Below are 20,742 nucleotides of genomic sequence, written 5' to 3' on the forward strand. Positions count from 1 at the left end.
GGGTCACATATAACGGTATTACACGCAAATCGATAGAGAAAAAAATTAATTGTGCACATTTCAAATCACATTATTAAGTATTATTGAGTAGAAAGGAAAACGAGCAAGGTACACCAACTTGATGTGGGGAAACAAGTAAATACGGTACAGACTAGACAATATGCAGGGGGGGGGCAAAACCAGCAAATGTAGGCATAGGAAGTAAGCAAAGTTCGATAGCCAAAAATTACCAGTTCCAAGGCTCACAAAAGTGCTAAGGGGTGGTGCAATAATTATGTGTACCCCCGGGGGTGAATTCTCAAAATGGTCTACAAAAAATCGCTTGCCCCCCCTTTGGCCGTGCCAAAAACCTTTGCCCCCCCTTTCGATGTGCCAAAAACCTTTGCCCCCCTTTGACGTGCCAAAAATCTTTGCCCCCCCTTACACATGCAAGATTTTGGGGAACCCGAATTTAAAACCTTAAATTGTCTTAACATATAATGCGAGCGCAGCGAGCAGGAAATTTTGCATATTTGAACGTGTTCGTAACGTTTTCCTACGCCTTTTTAGGGCGTAATATAGAAACGGTGCCCAAAATATCTGTGCCAAAAATTGCTTGCCCCCTTCGACCTGCCAAAAATCGCTTGACCCCCCTTTCGACCTGCCAAAAAATGCTTGCCCCCCCTTTGGCCTGCCAAAAATCTTTGCCCCCCTATAATTCACCCCGGGGTACACATAATTATTGCACCACCCCTAAACCTGCAAAAACAACAAGGATCAATGGTAATACAAAACTGCACTAGAACAAGTGATGAAAATCACTGTGCATATAAACAGACACGCTAAACCAAACATCCAGAGTAGGCACAAAACAAGCAAAGTTCGATGGCCAAAAATTGCCAATTCCAGAGCCCACAAAAGTGTCAGGAAAACAGTACACTGGAAGTGATGAAAATCACTGTGTACAAAGCAGTCAAACACTAAACAGAATTGAGTATCGATTCGCGTGTAACACCTTTATTTTGACAAACTAAAAAATATTGTCACGTGTTCCTATGTAATAGCATGGTAATATTCGTATTGCGCGGACTTGGATGTCGACCTTTTCCCATGATACATCACGATTACATCGCAAACCGCTGGCGGCGCCCTTATTGCGAATAGCGAGAATTGCAAAAAGTTTATTTGCTTTAATTACTTACATGTCAGTGTGTCTATATTGTATATGATGTCATTCTCTGAACACACGTTTGGCGCACACAAGCCATAGTCTGGTAGATCTAGAATAGCCTGGGGTAATCAAGAAATTACAAACAAATTCAAGCATACGACGGGGGCGAAGAAAAGTAGTTTTTACCGTTTTTCTTCAATTAATTTCAACTTTGTTTCCACAATCAAAAAACAGACAAAATATTTACTAAAGAAAGATTAAACGAAACGATTATGGAGGTAATGGTCGAAAGGCAATGCATGGACCACTACCCCTATAGGACGGGACAGAAAAAAAACAAAGAAAAAGAAAAGAAAGAAAACAAAAAGAGACTATCACACAAGAAACGTAAAATATCCCCAAGAATTACTAAATCATAAGATGGGATAGGATGCGATTTGTATTTTTTTTCGAATATTTTCCAATGATTTGGCTTCTTTGACGTTTTAGTTTAGGGAGTTTCATAGGATTGGCCCGGAGATTGGGCATGTGGCCCTGACTGAAATTAACCATATTGACTGAAGTTGACCGAAATTGATCCCGGAAAGCCAAAAACTATATTAAATATGATTATTTAAAGACAAAAATGCGTCATCTGAGAAGGCAAATGTGCACTTTCGTTTTGGCTTTGTTGTTGTTGTTGTTGTTGTTGTTGTTCTCTGAACAGATTCATCACGATTTGTAGTTGTTGTTTGCAGATTACTTAAACATGTTAAACAAAGTAAAGATTCATAGGCTTACTGACTCTCATGCAGCAAATGTTTTGTTATCCGGATTTACACATTTATAGGCCTAACTTGACTAAATGTCAGTCAGCAATGCCACAAATTAAAAGGCCCAAAATTAAAAAGAAAAAAAAAAAAAAAAAAAAAAAATCAAATACAAACAATACAAACAATATTCTTACCGATGACAAACCGTTGGTAGATGCATTGATTTGCAAATTGACTGAACAATATTTGAATCCCTCAATGGCTGTACACTCGTCATAGTCGCCCCACCATGCAGTATTACCAACCAAGACACCGGGAGGAACTTTTCCAAATGCATCAAGAGCTGAAATTTAAAATATTTATGATAAAATGACCTGGTGGTATAGGAAGTAAAACAAGTCTCTCTTGTCTCCTTCCCCCTCTCCCCTCCCGACTTTTTAAATTTATCATCCCCAATCCTCGACCATAGAAAATCCACCAATCCTGTTCTGATCCAACAGCTACAATCCAGGAAAAAATAGTAGGCACACTTGCACTAAATAATGGAAATGCGTAATGGGAGAGGCGAGTGAAACATGCATGCAATATATGTGAAGTACAGACTACCCCCTATATATATCTCACCCTTCCCACCCCCTCCCCATCTTTCAATGTTGGAGGGTCTCACGGACCAGTTGACAACATGGCTTGGAGCCCCATGTCACAAGGGAAAACGCGGTAAAATGAGCGAAATCGCCCAAAAAAGCTAAAGTCGCCAAAGATCATCACAATATCTGCTAAGTAAGCTTAAAGTCTTCAAAATAGTGGAAAAAGAGGAGAGATTCTGCAAATAATGCGCAAATAATGTGCGATTTACAGCGTTTTCCCTTGTGACATGGGGCCTTTTATACTTGCCGATGATTTTACACGAATAAACTAACACAGGTGATTAAACCATTGGGCTATTCTCCAAGTTCTTCAAAGTTTGAATCTCCAATTGAACCCTGTGGTAAAGCTCCATGTTGGACCTCAAATTGGCCAATATTCTTCATATTGACTGCCTTCAAATTGCAGGGGATGTAAGTATGGGCAATTTCAAACATTTTATTTTCCCCCTTCAAAAAAGTTGGTGTAAGGTGGGTGATATAGCCCCCATGTCACAAGGGAAAACGCTGTAAAATGAGCGAAATCGCCCAAAAAAGCTAAAGTCGCCAAAGATCATCACAATATCTGCTAAGTAAGCTTAAGGGGGTACTACACCCATTGATTTTTTTTTTGCATTTTGTGAAGAAATTACAAAAAAAATTGGACAAAGTGGTATGCAAAATGAAGGGAAAATCTTCTTGTTTTATTGGTGGCATCGGTATCAATGTAGCTTACATGCTTTTGAAGATAGAAGCCAAAAGGAGGTACATCACTGATGATTTAAATTCACTTCCATTTTGGAAAGCTTACTATCAACGGATTTCGTTAAAATTTTGGATATGTGTTGCTAACACATTAGGAAAATAATGTTGATATGTAAAATGGGAATAAGTGGTCCCTGATTTCTTTTATGACTTCATGAACTTGGTGCTCCACAACTATCAAAAAACGAACCGGTTAAAATGCTTCTATTTTCAATGTCGAGCTATAGTTTGTATTTTGAACTTGCAACACTATGTCACTGAAACTTAATTAAGCCATAGGTAACAGGTTACCACAACCACACTATGGCAATGTTGAAAAAGATTGTATTTTATGTCACCTATACCACCATATTAGGTAGTTTTCCGTAAGCTTCATTTTTGTGATTTTGGTAACTATTTTATATTTATTTGCCCAATCCAACTCAACTCGGCAATCTAAATTGTACTCACCATTTACATCCCAAGGTATTTTAGTATATCCACCTCACACATTTCCATTATATATCCAGTAACAGACAAAATATCAAAATTGATGCCTCATTGTGACATGTATGATATCACAGACTATCACATGTATTCAAAATTGATGCCTGAATTTGACCTGAACCAATTGACCTATAACCTGACCTTTGATGACCTTATAGCCTTTTTTAATCTCTTTTCCTAACAACATATTATAGAAGATACATACATTGTGTAGTATTAAATTGTCTATGTGGAAGAGATTATTTAGGCCTATTTAATTTATTCAGTGTTATAATCAGTGAGTATATTTCTATAGATAGTATAACAAAGGATTTAATGTATTCTATTCATGTATTCTACTTGGACATGTTCAATAGAATAAATTATGGTTTGTTATGAAACACACATCTCAGTTACCAGGATACAGTAAACAAAAAAAATATAGGGCTAAAATGATTTTCTAAAATGGTTTAAAACCACTTTGTATGTAGAGATATTTTATAAGTTCAGGACATGAGATGATGAACATATTTATATACTTTATAAATTTGCAACAAAAAAAAGAAGATGGGTACTGATGAAAATCAGGGTATTAAATCGCCTTAAAGTCTTCAAAATAGTGGAAAAAGAGGAGAGATTCTGCAAATAATGCGCAAATACCGTAGAAACCCGACTACAAGGAATAGTAGCGACTGTGATGATAGCAAATTTCACGCTAGCGCCCTCCACAATATTATATCATTATGGAATTTGAGCAAATCATTTACCGACACAAGCAGGTATACAATGTATTATTTTATCTTTATTTCGCATCTCACGAGCATAGCTCACTTGGCAAGGCATAAGACTTTGGTTCTTTAGATCGGAAGATGGTGAGTTCGAGCCTCATCACGGTCACACAAACTTTTATAAACAAAATATTGTTCAAACTTTTCATTTATATTTTCTTGCATTTTCTAAAGACTCCTTTCGTGATCATTTTTTTTTCATATTTAGTTTAATTTATTCTATTGTTTTTCTTTTATTGTTTCTTTTCTTTGTCTTTTTTCTTGTTTAATTTTATTTTTCTTTATTTTTCTTTGATTCATATAATATTGGCAGGATAAGGAGAGGAGGAACTAAAGACCCATTCAGTGATTTGCTCATCCGGACGATCGTAAAAATCATCAAAATTCACCTTTGTCATTGTCATAGATGTGATAACATAGCCTGCTAGTGGTTCAGCAGAAAACCGTGTGACACATAATATACATTTGGCTACATTTTATTATACGATAAATACGAATTTATTAAACATGGTAACAAATATTCTCTAGCAGATCGGTTATACGATGGAACTGGTAGGCATAGGCCTATTATAAATTCGGGATATTAAATATCTTCCTGACGAGACAGATCTGCGCATGTGGTCAAAGACGATTCCTTACTAGCCACAGACCGTCCGCTGGAATTAGTTGAACATGAACCATATGGCTGTTGGTCGGACCTCTCATCTCTCCACATCGATTGTGACCTATCCCCGACATTGCCCTTATGAACTCACATCCTCCTGTTTTATTCAATACGCTGGCGAAGTTACGTAATAATCGGATTAACTACCATAGCAATAGGTGAAAACAATTTTGAATATACCGCGTTACACTGATACGTTCAGGCGGTACCTTTTCATTGAACCATATCATGCTGCACCTGTAAGATTAGTATCTTTGAAAAGACCAGTATTGTATTCAATCTATGATTGCAGACATACACAGTACAGGTGATGAGTGTAACCTGCTTGTAGCGCAGCGCGATATGTTCAAAATTGTTTTCACCTATTGCTATGGTAATTAATCCGATTAATTACGTAACTTCACCAGCGTATAATGGCCGAATAAATTCTGACCATCACTTGGCTTGTTGGATTCGTCTATACTGCAATTCGCTGTCGAAGTGACGTAATAATCGCAATAACTACCATCAAGCAGATTGCACTAATCACCCGCGTATGTCACCAAACATAGATTGAATACCACTCTTTTCATAAATACTAATCTTACATGGCGAGTGATTAGCATTTCTTTGACAACTATGGTTTAATGCATAGGTGCCACGTGAACGATGAAGTGCAGGGCTATATATTCGAAATTGTATTCATCAATTGTTATGGTAGTTAATCCGATTAATTACGTCACATCGACAGCGAATAGCCTATGAGTATGGGTTCAAGTGGAACAAAAAATAGTGTATGTCCATTGCTAGCTATGGTAATTAATCATGTTAGTGTTTACATCACTACTTCGGTGAAGACAAGAGAAGTGTGCCTTCTCTACCAACGCCTGTGATATAACAGGTGCAAGCGAAACAAAATTGAATGACCAGAATAGTTTCCTTTGTCAGATGAATTGATTGAAGTTTTTGAAGACACTCTATTCTTGATGGGACAATAGATTCAAATATGGAATAATTATTATTCCTCATCTATTTTTTTATTGTAAAAACTGCAATTGTGGCAACAGAACAATATTTATTTTGATTTCATCACAAGTCTTTCATTCTGGCGAGGGGTAGAAGACGCATATATTAAGTTCGTAAAAAGGACCAAGAGTATTAACTAAATTGAACACCCCTGCAGTAAGTTGGAACAGGTTCTTGTATACAACATTAAAATGCTTAGATTAGATTTGCTTCATATATTTTCCAGCACGATGAAAGTGTTCTTGTGCGGGCTTCTTGCGGTCGGAATGCGTCATTATGGCAACAGCGGGCTAGTCGTAGGGAAGGTACAACCCCACGATGAGAACGCAGTTGCCATTGTCGACCGTTCTGGCCGCAAGAAAGCTAGTCTAAAAAGAGACGCGGCCACGGTGGTGGCCGGTCTTTTTGATGACACACTTATACACATAAGTAGAAACAAAATCGTGCTTAAAAAGGCCCATTCAGTGATTTGCTCATCCGGACGATCGTAAAAATCATCAAAATTCAGATTTTGGTACCTTTGTAATTGGCATAGATGTGCTAACATAGCCTGCTAGTGGTTCGGTCGAAAGCCGTGTATTTTAGACAAAATAAAGCATTTGCATGATTCTGGACTTTTGATACTGACAGTACAAAAAGTCCGACTCGAGATCGAAAGAAGCTCACTCTCCACCGTACCATGCGCGTTGCGTATTGTTTCTACTACTTATTACATCAGTAGCTACTATTTTAAACAAAATACACAATTTTAACTGTTTTTCATATTTGAATTGACCGTTAGTTTGCCTCGGTGACCTTTAATTGCTTATTTTGTTTTCTACTACAAAAATTAAGCGTCTGTTTTAAATCAATTTAGACTCTTCTTCCCCCGTGTTAGAAACACTGGTCTAGGAAGTTTTTCCAGTCGATTGATGGCGCACTGTACGAAAATCTCGATTTTCTCGAGTCGATCTGAGTTGAAGTAGAAAACCTTTCTAAAGCTTCTGTTTTTTGACTAATTTGTCGATGCATTCAGGGGAAAAGTGGTTTAATGAAATTCTGTAGACTTATTCTTTATTTCTAAGCAACTCTGACAAATTTCCATTTTTTTTAATGTTCCTGTGAAATCACTGAAAGGGCCTTTAAGCCAAAAACGCACCCTACCTACCATTCCTCAAGAATTGGGATGGCACAAAGGTGCAACATAGGTTTTTATTGCAAAGACGAGGACAGACAAGTAGTTACAACACATCTGTCTAACCGTGGGTTTCGCTATTATTTAGAATAAATGCTTTTACTAGTTTCTATAAAACCACAAAATTACTAAAAAAACTATAAAAAAAAACACCCAAAAACCCACCTAAAATTAAAAGTAGAAAGGTAGATTTGAAGAAAGATAAAAAGAACATGTCAAAAAGTTAAAATTAAACGAGAATGAAAAAACGGAACCGGTGCCCGGACCATGCTCTCTTCAGTTCCAAAGTCTGACGCTCTATCAATTGAATACCTGAGTGGAAGAAGGGCCCAACTCCATCAAATCTGTTTTTGAGATATTAAGAAAAAACTTAATATTTGGAAAAGTTTTATAGACAGAATGTTTTCATCTTCAGGTGATCTTTAATACATGAACATACAATATTACATACATTCAAAATTATATATGATGTTTCCATAGCAACGGTACATGTCTTAATACGAGTTGGAGTTGGGCCCTTCTTCCACTAATATACTGAAAGTGCCAGTTCCGTAAGCAAATGTGTTATAAATAGCTACAGAAATTTGGTAATATCCATTAATTGCACAAGTAGAAGCATGTAAATAATAGCAAGAAAGTTTATTGTAGTGAAAAGCAGATTTCATGGATGAACAAAATTCCTCTTTAATCCAATATTGTGAAAGAAGGGCCCAACTACATGGAGTTGGGCCTTTCTTCCATGAAAACCATGATAAAGTGTACGTCGAAGACCATTTAGAGAGTGAATTTTGGCTCATCTTTCACACACAAGGAAGAACAGTCTGCTGGCAATAAAATGCTGGGTCTAACTCAAAATTAGTGATAGCGAACCTTTTTTAAATTAGTGATAGCGAACTTTATTTAAAATTAGTGATATCGAACCTTAGAACTAGCGAACCTAATTACAAATTAGCGATATCAAACCTTAGAAGTAGCGGACCTTTTTTAGGTATAGCGAACCCTTTTCTCTATTAGAGATAGCGGGATTCTCATCTCCATAGACTTTACACGTTAGTGATAGCGAACCTTAGATGTAGCGAACCTTAGAGATAGCGGTCCTTAGAGATAGCGGGATGTCTCGTGCGGATGGGTGTAACTACTCAGAATCTTCATTTATCATTAGGACGTTATTAGATACTGATTCAGGTCCGTGGATATGGACATCATTATGTTTATGATAAACAGTCTTGCTGGCAGGACCTGAGCCCGGGACCTGAGACTCAGTTGCAATAACCAATCCTTATCAGTTATCACTAGACGTTCGCCTTTCGTATCTCTTTCCTTGTTGGAAAGGTATAACGTTGAGGAGATAGGAACATGTACAGAAGATCCGGGACCTACTCTGCCATTTTTGGCTGAGTAACGGTACATGAACACGGTCTTTTGTGCCTATGTAAATTAGTCATTGTGTAAAGCTGTGTTTATACCCAGACTGAATCATTGTCGCTAACTACACAAGTTATGTGTGCAATTTTAGAGAACGTTGACCGACAGATAGTCCATACAGGACCAACGCAATATTTAGCACTAATAATCAACGCCGTCAGGCGTTGGTCCTTATAGATTGGTGCGCTACCCCCAGCAGCGCAATCGAATTACCATAAGCAGTGACCTGAACCAACCCAGTTAATGACAACGTAATAACTCCAAATATGGTTGGTAACCCCGCCCATCATTTAACCGCATCTGTTATGTAACCATAGATGAACTCCTGGATGGGGCAGCTTTAATTAGCATGAGGCCGCATTGATATGTAAATAGCGTATTGTTATTTAAATTTGCGCCCAGACGTATTGAGGGCGACAGTCATGTTATCCAGACGGAGAATGGCTGCATATGCCGGGCATGTCAATTTGCTGAGTGAAGGCTGATAATTACCTTTCTGTATAGGTAATAAGCTAGTATATTTCGTGTACCAGTTGGTTATAACAAAAAATTAGTATCATATTAAATATATTAAATGTATAAACTTTGAAATTTACATGAATTTGAAGAGCAGAGCTTCGAAATGTAGCTAAGTCAGGTGATGTGAAATTCTGCTGCGTGACCCCCTCTGCGTGGTAGAATTATATTCATAAAATATTGAATTTAACAGATATCGCGGGTAGACAACCACGATTTATCAGCATTTAAAATATATGTTAATTAACAAAGATAAATAATAAAGAGTACAAATGGCAATTAACTAGTAAACAAGCCTGAAATCTTAAAATGTTGCCACGTGATTTCCCGAACACATGATATGTTAACATGTGACCACTATTCAGATTTACCGTAAATATTTGGAGTATGCTTGCACATCATGCACATACACTGTGCATTTCTTTACTTCCGTATAAAATCAATAATTCATGCTGGGAGCCAAGTAACATTGTCTGCTCAGAGCAGATTGGTATTTGATTTTACTTGAGAGCATAATAGAAATACATAAAAACGAATAAGGCGCCATGATGGAAGGTCAGGTCGGGTATCAAAGGTTATTCATAACTTAAATACTACTTGTATTTCCCACCTTGCCTCTGTCACATGTTTCCTTCATATTATTGACAGCAAGTCCTAATTTTGACTTTGCTATTGCAAAATGTCATTTCATATCAAATTAGTAGACTTTCTTTGAAAAAACATATCACTGGTGCCTGATGGGAATACCCGTCCGCCATTTCATTAAACTGGATCGTTTTCGCCTGTTTTGCGCCCAGATGTATTGGGGGCGCGCTATACTCTCATTGAACAGGCAAAGTTCGCAAAACTAACAACGTTGTTATTTGCCAAACTCAATTAACATGATCCAAGGGGTCGAACATGAATTATTCATAACGAGCTATAACGGATCGATAACTGGCCTCACTTTCTAGCTAGTAAACCAGCTGAATTTTTCATAGATTTTGCGTTGCTAATAGAACAACCGTGAATTTAGTGTCACCCCCTTGATGTAACTGGGACGAGTACGCTGTCATCTCAATCGATTGAGATTGCATGGATCAAAACACTTCATACTTTTAAAGTAGCTTGGCCTAAATCGTGATATCATATTGATTTATTTTGTAAAACCAGTGTCATTATATTAGTCTGGTTCTATTTTGGAAATGTGCTTATATAAGCATCAAGCGGCAAGTTGGAACTCCGAAACCATCAAAAAAGACCCAAAAGACCCTCAAACACCCTACATACTCATAGTCATATAGGAGGCAAAAATTAAACATGCTCCAAATTCACTAAAAACATGTCAAATTATTTGTCTGGGTCTAAGGATCACAGTGTAACATATTTGCACGTAGGACATATTTGTTACCAAGTTTTGAGGCTCGACAGGTCCAAGGTCAATTTGCATGCTAGGGGTGAAAAATTAAAAGTTACTCCGATTTTCGAAAAATGGTTGCAAACTGACATTCTTCAAGTTCAAGGGATTCTTGGATTAATCACTCAATCGTTGGTTCATTCAACCAACCAATAAAGTATTAAACAAACAATCAAGAAAACAATCAGAATTATTTAATGAATTGATTGATTAATCATTTAATTGATATGGTCATCCTATAAATCAATATAATATAATAATATAAATAGAATCACAATAACTTATTAGATTGATATGAATTAATAGTCAGTCAAGCATTAAACTACTCAACAAGCATCAATTGATAATCATTCCGTTAGATCAATCGATCAATTATGATTATTTACAAATTACATTGTAGTCTCGTAATTAATGTACCGTATCTTGGTGTTAAAATATCAATCAATTAAGTAATCGAGTCAAGCAACCACTCAATTCATAATCAGTCTCTCAATTGGTAGGTCTTCATGTCTTACACTAGGATCCACAACATGCTCATCTAATGAGGGCACAATTATTTAACCCCAATACATTTGTATATTCATTGAATGACCTTTGAAAATTTGGGTACAAAAACTCATACTCTGCAACTTGAGGTCAAATTTGCACTATTGAGTATTTAATTGAGGTTATTGAACTTTGTCATTGGGATGAAAATCATGGTATTATACCCCCTTAAAGTAAATAAATGAGTGAAACCCAAAGTTTTTATGAAGCGTGTGTCCTCCAATTCTATATTGTTCTTAAACATGTTAAACGAATAGGCCAACTTTCACAATTAATAGAGGTTGTGCATATGACGTAAATCATCCCGTAAATATGGTGGACTCCTCAAATCCATTCAACAAAAGCATGATTGCAATCTACCGAGACAGTTCGTCTCGCACACATAACAAATGCACTACATGTACGATCAAATAGGTTGATGACAACATTTGATTGAATGGACTACACTGCCCAATGATTACGGTGAAGAACATCGGTTCAAATCATTTGTTTGTAGCCAATCAATAATTTCAAGCACAACCTCTACAAAAATAGTAACGAATCGTGGTTAACCAGGACAATATTAAATGTAGTGATGACAAAAGGAAGTGATTGTGTGCTACCTACAGGTCAGTGAACTGAGGGTAAAACCGAGTATATTATAATAGCATTAACACATAATGCAACTGAAGAGGATTAATAATCAATTTTGTTACGCAATACTGGTGTCAATCCCAAGCTAGAAGCTAGTGTTCTGGTACCAGGTAGGCAAGCCACACCTACTGACAGCTATTGATGATATTCAGTCGATCGGATTGGCTGAATATCATTAGTAGCTGTCAGTAGGCGTGGTTAATCAGTTTGACATTTCCCCCGACTTTCCGGGAAGGATTTGTCGAATGTAGAAGGACCCACGCCTGACGGCGTGGACTATCGTACTAAATGGAGCGTGGTCCTCCTTGAAGGACTACCGACAGAGGGTGTCAATATAGGCCTACGTGTCGCTCAGGCGTCGCTTTTGAAAAACAGCGAATCATGCGCACGCTCAGCAGGCAAATACGACGGCGATTTAGTACACTGACCATGCGTGCGATTCAGGTTTCTCCAAAAGCGATTGAGTATAAATGCATCTTTAGAAATGACCGGCGATTGTGTGTTCTCAAGTGGGTTTTATCATGTTAATTAGTGACCTCGATCAAGCATTGAAATGCTGTCATTTTTTGTACTGGATCGTTCAAGCATCTCCAACAAATTTTTCAATGTAAGTGCCTCTGGCCAGACAGGGTCTAATTCTGCATAAAACCGGGCAACGTTATTTCTATAGATCTGCTGCGCATTCAAATTGCATTGTATTGCATCGTAATTTCATTTGTGTCTATGCTAATTATGTTTACACAACATGAACTCACGTGTTTTAAAGCAAATTCGCCGATAATAGGTGATCAAAAGCGATTGGAATGTTACAGAAGTACAGATCGCATTCAGCTTACTTCATATGAGATGATCTTTGGAAAAATACGGCATAATTTGTCTTGGTGTTTGCGGAATGCCATGCAGTAAAATATTAATACGTTGCGGCAATTCATGATTGACAACTAACAATCGGTGTGTCCTTCGTATCCTCCACTGTCAATTTCTTATCCACTCACTAATCCTCACAAAAGCTTTGTGTTGATTACGTAATGTGTGAGGCAAATTGCAATAAGTACAATGAAATAATGAGTAGGGCGGGCTCCGAGGCGGGTTTCTTCTTCATCTTACGTAACAGTATTGTTCTCCAACAAAACCCGGAAGCTTGTCGTTTGGAGCTCTAGCTGAAATACAGCAAGATAATGTAAGATAGTAAATGTAAACCTGTATTTTAGCTAGAGTATCTCGAGCTACCTCTGGCCCTAGTAGAAGTAAAAACGGATACTATGGCCAGAGTTCTAGGGCTAGTTATCACTGGCGTTATCCATCCCAGAAGTTCTTCTTTGGTTGTGCAAAAATCGTGTCAAACCAAAATGTGCATGAGTTGCCATTAAATCGGACATTTAAATATACAAGACAAAGTGACATACCTTTTAGAGACGTTTCTGTGTCATTTTGAAAAAGATACACAAGAGCATCTTTACAGGTTGCTTCTGATTTCATTTTTCAACACTCCAGATGAGTCGATTAATTTCGACTTGTTGCATAAACGCCGAACTCAGTACTTTATCAAAGCACAAATTCTGCAAAGAAACATAAAATTTACACTATGTCTATAGGTCTACATGACCACTAGATCAACCTATTGAGTTGACTGACTATCAATGAAGACGAGAGCATGTTTTAGGCGAGTTACAATATGGGCGAGTTAGGTAAAGGCGAGTTAAAAGGCGAGTTACCCCCACAGAGTCAGGCTATTTTAGATATTCCCATGGGTAACACTATGAAGTCCCGGTGGCGAGTTACAGTAACACTATGAAGTCCCGGTGGCGAGTTACAGTAACACTATGAAGTCCCGGTGGCGAGTTACAGTAACACTATGAAGTCCCGGTGGCGAGTTACAGTAACACTATGAAGTCCCGGTGGCGAGTTACAGTAACACTATGAAGTCCCGGTGGCGAGTTACAGTAACACTATGAAATCCTGGTGGCGAGTTACAGTAACACTATGATGAAGTCCCAACAGTGAGTTGATGGAATATTCATCGAGACTTTTATGTTTTGAATTGATAATTTGGTACGGCTAATGTTTGTGGATACATTGCCACCAAGAAAGTTAAAAAGTTGTGTGTTTTTAAAACAATTTTAGATATTTTAAATGCTTGGGAAAAGAAGATGAAACCAGCAAAGTTTTCTTGCACATGCATGCATGCAGACACATAGCTTATCTGGTTGTATAACAACCTTGACCATGCACTGCAGGAGCCCAGTGTGATATTTTCTGAAAACAACCATGTGTTTCTCAAACCACATGCCATCAGTGGCTGCAATATGAGTCAAAGAATACAAGTATCAATTTTTTTAAATAATCAGTTTTTGAATTTTGACCAAAACTGCATTTTTGGTTCAAAATCTTGGACTTTCCGAAATTCACAACTTCGCCACATGGACTTTCCGAAATTCACAACTCGCCGCGTGGACTTTCCGGAAATTCACAACTCGCCATGTGGACCTTCTGGAAATTCACAACTCGCCGCGTAGACTTTCCGGAAATTCACAACTCGCCGCATGGACTTTCCGGAAATTCACAACTCGCCGCATGGACTTTCCGGAAATTCACAACTTCGCCAAGAGCATGGACTTTCCGGAAATTCACAACTCGCCGCATGGACTTTCCGGAAAACACTGCAGGGGGTAACTCGCCATTTTAACTCGCCTTTTTCTAACTCGCCTATTTTTTAACTCGCCAATAACCTGTTCTCAATGAAGACTTAGTTCCGCAGTCTACATTTGCGAAGTCTGAAACATAGGCCTATTTACTTATTATATAACCGTCTTGACTGATTAAGCCAATGCATTATTGAATATGTTATCCTTCACGGTCTATATGGTTGATCAAGCTGTGAGTCTGCACTACGGTATCAATGGACAATGGCCTTCAATACTACTGTCTGTTCAATTAGCTTTAATAGATTCTTGTATTTTTTAAGGGATCCAAAATGAGCGTTTATTGCGTTTCGACAGTATTTTTTGTGGGACATGAGAGCACCTCAGACCTATCGAATTGCATTCTGAATACGAAGCATGTCTTTCTGATATCAAATAATTTTCATTTTTTAAAATCCCAATATAATACAAATTTTTGATATATAACAGTCCTCGAAGTAAATTATATAAATCTAATGATATATTCTTAAAGTGTATGTAGCAGGAGGAAAAGCCGACGGTCAATTGAAAATTTTGACCTTTCATATTGAAGATATGGATTTTTTCCCAAAAAGACCTAATTTTTTTTTGGTGTTTTGGGAAAAAAATCCATATCTTCAATACGAAAGGTCAAAATTTTCAATTGATCGTCGGCTTTTCATCCCACCTACATACACTTTAAGTATAAATCATCAGATTTATAAAGTTTACTTCAAGTACTGTTAAATATCAAAAATATAAATTTTAATGATTTGCCATAAAATGTGTATTAAATTGCGAATTTCAAAAATCAAAATTATTTGATATCAGAATGACATTCTTCATATTCCGAATGCAATTCGATATGTCTGATGTGCTCTAATGTCCCAAAATAAATGCTGTCCAAACGTTCATACCCCAGTCCTTAAGATATTTGAAAAAATAAAACAGTGTGGTCAAAGTCATCAAAGAAAAGTGTTAGCACAGTCTTAGACCCAACGTGATTTATACTTTTCAAATTCTAAAGTTCAATTTGAAACCCCATTTCTTTTAAATTTTGGTCTTTTCCCGCGATATTTTTATAAAAATCCGTAGAACATCGGGTACCATAAACTTTTTTGAATCAATCCATTTAGTGCAATGGGGACGAAAGTCATAATAATTAGATGTGCTGAGATAGTATTTATTCGACCATCCGCATCAGGAAGTATTGTCCAGCTAAATAGCTATATTTGCCAGTAGGGGAGAGCGGGGAGTGTTCGCCCTAGGGGCAGGTTCGCCCACCCCTTGTTTCTCAGCACTACGGCTATCAGGGAATTTGGTGATGGCAAAATTAGGTGACATAGGTCATTATAAACTTCTCATATTAGCTACGCGACATAAGCTGACATATAGGGACGTGTTCATCGAACTGCAGCCAAAACAAAAAAATTACACCAAAACGTAATTTTTTCTTGCATTCATAATGTTGTATTATCATTGATACATAAATACAGATGGTTTTAATGTAAATCTGTATTGGGAACATATGGGATTTGTCAAAGATTTAATGCAGTTATAAACTCCTTATTCGATTTGTGTTTTGCATACCCCAAAAATACAAAAATGTGCACAAGGGGCTCGTTCGCCCTTTTGAGGATGGGGCATGTTCGCCCTATATCTTCCCCGGGCGGACTTACCCCAAACTGGAGGGCGGACCTGCCCCATCAGCGTATTATGCAAAAATATTGATAATTAAACCATTAAACAAGATAAAACTACTGAAAACGTGTTTTTTTTAAGTTATGTGATATCGGTATTACTCATACCACCGTTTATGTCCTAATCCATTTCTCCCCGAAGTTGTAAACATGATACGTTTAAGCTCACTTTGGACCCCTACATTTTACCCTGACCCGACCCCTGCAACAAATTTAGTGACTCTCCAGAAGAGAATGAATGCCCTTTATACTCTTGCTAAATGTTTGCATTGAATATGTTATTGTTATGCAATGTTCAAACCTTTTTGGGATTAGGGTGAACTTTCCCCACCATATGGGCGAACCTGCCCCAATATGGGGCAAGTTCGCCACTTTGCAAAACTTTTTTTTTTGCTCTATCCTGTTGCTATTGTAAGGCCTATAGTTCGGATTGTGGTCGTATATAGCTAAGACATAGAGCTTTCACGTGGGCTAATCAGGTCATCCCTAACCTTAAAATTGACATCGCTAGGCTGGTCAGAAAAATATAGGGCGAACACTCCCCGCTCTCCCCTATGCTTGTAGACGGGGTTTTACGGTAAGTGCCTTCTATTAGAATAGAGAGGAAGGCACTTATTTCCTACGTCACGTATTTGACCCACTTTTGAAGACTGGAAGCACAAGCACAAATTACTACTTGATTTGATTTACAAACCTGATGAATCTATTCACTTATATTTCCACAGATTAAAACATTCGAGTTGTATAGCACCGCGTAGGACTTTCAAATTCAAGGTACCGGCCGGCAAAGCAAATAAGTTTTCCTTGTATAAAATGGACCCACTGAGCAAGTAGGCCTATATACATGTACTATTATTGCGGTTGTTTTCCAACCCTAAAGCAAGTATTTTCCTAACATTTAGGCTTGTACCAAAAACAACCTGTTTTTTTTTTAATACCCTCAACATCATAATGTAAATGTAAATGTAGACCTACAGGTTGCAACAAAAATGTATACAATTTAGAAAATAGTATTAAGCAAACATTTCACTTATTTATTGAATTGGATATTACTTGTTCGTCAAGACATCAATAAAAGCTTTGTTTTAATCAAATCGGTGGTCTACAAGCGAAGATATGACCAATTGTGTAAAGTAGTCCTACAACAGCTTTCGTGTCTTTGTAAAGTCAAGTTGCGATGAACCATTTTGATCGGTGCTCATAAGAATAGATGGGTACCGTAATTTTAAACAATGGGGTATTTGAAGTGGTATATTTTAATTCATAAATTTGAAATAAATATCGTATCATTTATAATGTCAGTAAAGTGAAAGAAAAACAAGAAATCCCTTGGCTTTTGTTCTGAAATCTTTGAAGATAAGCATGAAAGTTCATTTGGCTTGATACGTGCGAAAAAGTGGCCCTACTTAGCCGATTACTAATACGAACCTGAACTAGGAAAGAAACCAAGTTAAGCTTTTCTATTACATGTAGCCAAGATATTACTGATTCTACAGCTGCATATCAAATTTACGCCATAACCCTTTAATATTTTTCTAAAAAGCAAAAATACAATGCTAATCATAAAAGTCAATTTTACGCGATGCAAACTGGATATGCACAAAAATGTCAAAAGGCACAATTCGTTTTCGTTAACCGAGCATACCGTTTGAGCCCGAACTAGAAAAGAAACCAAGTTCATCAGATGTGATTATCTGATCCATTTTCCCGGGAAACTGGCTTCCGGTTTTGAGTAGTCTTACTTCCAGTCTTCAAAAGTGGGTCAAATACGTGACTTGGGAAATACCGTAAAACCCCGTCTACAAGCATAATTATATAGTGTTTTTTATGAAAGTTAAATTAATTCGATGCAAGCGTTAATATACCAATATAATAGATTGGTCTTAAAATAATACTTGTTTGTATTATGCTTAGATCCGTAATTTATTTGTTCAAATTCCATAATGGCGCCTGGATTAATGTAGCTTTCATCAGAGGCACTCTATAGGGGAGAGTGGGGAGTGTTCGCCCTAGGGGCAGGTTCGCCCACCCCTTGTTTCTCAGCACTACGGCATTCGGGGAATTTGGTGATGGCAAAATTAGGTGACATAGGTCATTATAAACTTGAAAAACTTCTCATATTAGCTACGCGACATATAGGGACGTGTTCATCGAACTGCAGCCAAAACCAAAAAATTACACCAAAACGTATTTTTTTCTTGCATTAATGATGTTGTATTATCATTGATACATAAATACAGATGGTTTTAATGGAAATCTGTATTGGGAACATATGGGATTTGTCAAAGATTTAATGCAGTTATAAACTCCTTATTCGATTTGTATTTTGCATACCCTGAAGAAAATACAAAAATGAGCACAAGGGGCACGTTCGCCCTTTTGAGGATGGGGCATGTTCGCCCTATATCTTCCCCGGGCGGATTTACCCCAAACTGGAGGGCGGACCTGCCCCATCAGCGTATTATGCAAAATATTTATAATTATACCATTAAACAAGGTAAAACTACTGAAAAGCATGTTTTTTAAAGTTATGTGGTATCAGTATTACTCATACCACCGTTTATGTCCTGATCCATAATCTCCCCGAAGTTGTAAACATGATACGTTTAAGCTCACTTTGAGCCTCTACATTTTACCCTGACCCGACCCCCTGCAACAAATTTAGTGACTCCCCAGAAGAGAATGAATGCCCTGTATACTCTTGCTAAATGTTTGCATTAAATATGTTATTGTTATGCAATGTTTAAACCTTTTTTTGTGATTAGGGTGAACTTACCCCACCATATGGGCGAACCTGCCCCAATATGGGGCAAGTTCGCCACTTTGCAAAACTTTTTTGTTTGCTCTATCCTGTTGCTATTGTAAGGCCTATAGTTCTGGGATTGTGGTTGTATATAGCTAAGACATAGAGCTTTCACGTGGGCTAATCAGGTCATCCCTAACCTTAAAATTGACATCGCTAGGCTGGTCAGAAAAATATAGGGCGAACACTCCCCGCTCTCCCCTATGCTTGTAGACGGGGTTTTACGGTAAGTGCCTTCTATTAGAATAGAGAGGAAGGCACTTATTTCCTACGTCACGTACTTGACCCACTTTTGAAGACTGGAAGCACAAGCACAAATTACTACTTGATTTGATTTACAAACCTGATGAATCTATTCACTTATATTTCCACAGATTAAAACATTCGAGTTGTATAGCACCGCGTAGGACTTTCAAATTCAAGGTACCGGCCGGCAAAGCAAATAAGTTTTCCTTGTATAAAATGGACCCACTGAGCAAGTAGGCCTATATACATGTACTATTATTGCGGTTGTTTTCCAACCCTAAAGCAAGTATTTTCCTAACATTTAGGCTTGTACCAAAAACAACCTGTTTTTTTTAATACCCTCAACATCATAATGTAAATGTAGACCTACAGGTTGCAAAAAAAATGTATACAATTTAGAAAATAGTATTAAGCAAACATTTCACTTATTTATTGAATTGGATATTACTTGTTCGTCAAGACATCAATAAAAGCTTTGTTTTAATCAAATCGGTGGTCTACAAGCGAAGATATGACCAATTGTGTAAAGTAGTCCTACAACAGCTTTCGTGTCTTTGTAAAGTCAAGTTGCGATGAACCATTTTGATCGGTGCTCATAAGAATAGATGGGTACCGTAATTTTAAACAATGGGGTATTTGAAGTGGTATATTTTAATTCATAAATTTGAAATAAATATCGTATCATTTATAATGTCAGTTAAGTGAAAGAAAAACAAGAAATCCCTTGGCTTTTGTTCTGAAATCTTTGAAGATAAGCATGAAAGTTCATTTGGCTTGATACGTGCGAAAAAGTGGCCCTACTTAGCCGATTACTAATACGAACCTGAACTAGGAAAGAAACCAAGTTAAGCTTTTCTATTACATGTAGCCAAGATATTACTGATTCTACAGCTGCATATCAAATTTACGCCATAACCCTTTAATATTTTTCTAAAAAGCAAAAATACAATGCTAATCATAAAAGTCAATTTTACGCGATGCAAACACTGGATATGCACAAAAATGTCAAAAGGCACAATTCGTTTTCGTTAACCGAGCATACCGTTTGAGCCCGAACTAGAAAAGAAACCAAGTCCAGTTTAGCCAAGATGTTACTGATTCCGCTGATTGTTGCCGTGATCTCTTTTATTTTTCTCAAAAGCGAAATTGCAATTGTATAATTTTTATTGTCACAGTCTGTATTTAACCTTCCAACTTTGTAGATGTCAAAAGGAATTACCAGACATCTTCAGAATGGTCCAAGTGTTTAAATAAGTGTTATTTTCATGGTAGACCCGGGAAAGCTGTAAGCAAATTTTATTGGCATGTAGGTGAACTTAAAGGCCCATTCAGTGATCAAAATTCAGATTTTGGTAGGCCTACCTTTGTCATTGTCATAGATGTGCTAACATAGCCTGTGAGTAGACTTCTCCGTACTCCACTTGCCCATTT

General features: G+C 37.3%; 1 pseudogene; it reads right to left on the reverse strand.

The window, feature by feature from the left end:
* Nucleotides 1-13,434, reverse strand: part of LOC140172440 (nose resistant to fluoxetine protein 6-like) — a 37,788-nt pseudogene extending 24,354 nt beyond the window's left edge.
* Between the last annotated feature and the right edge of the window lie 7,308 nt (nt 13,435-20,742).

This window comes from Amphiura filiformis, chromosome 16, assembly GCF_039555335.1.
Source record: "Amphiura filiformis chromosome 16, Afil_fr2py, whole genome shotgun sequence".
Taxonomy (NCBI): domain Eukaryota; kingdom Metazoa; phylum Echinodermata; class Ophiuroidea; order Amphilepidida; family Amphiuridae; genus Amphiura; species Amphiura filiformis.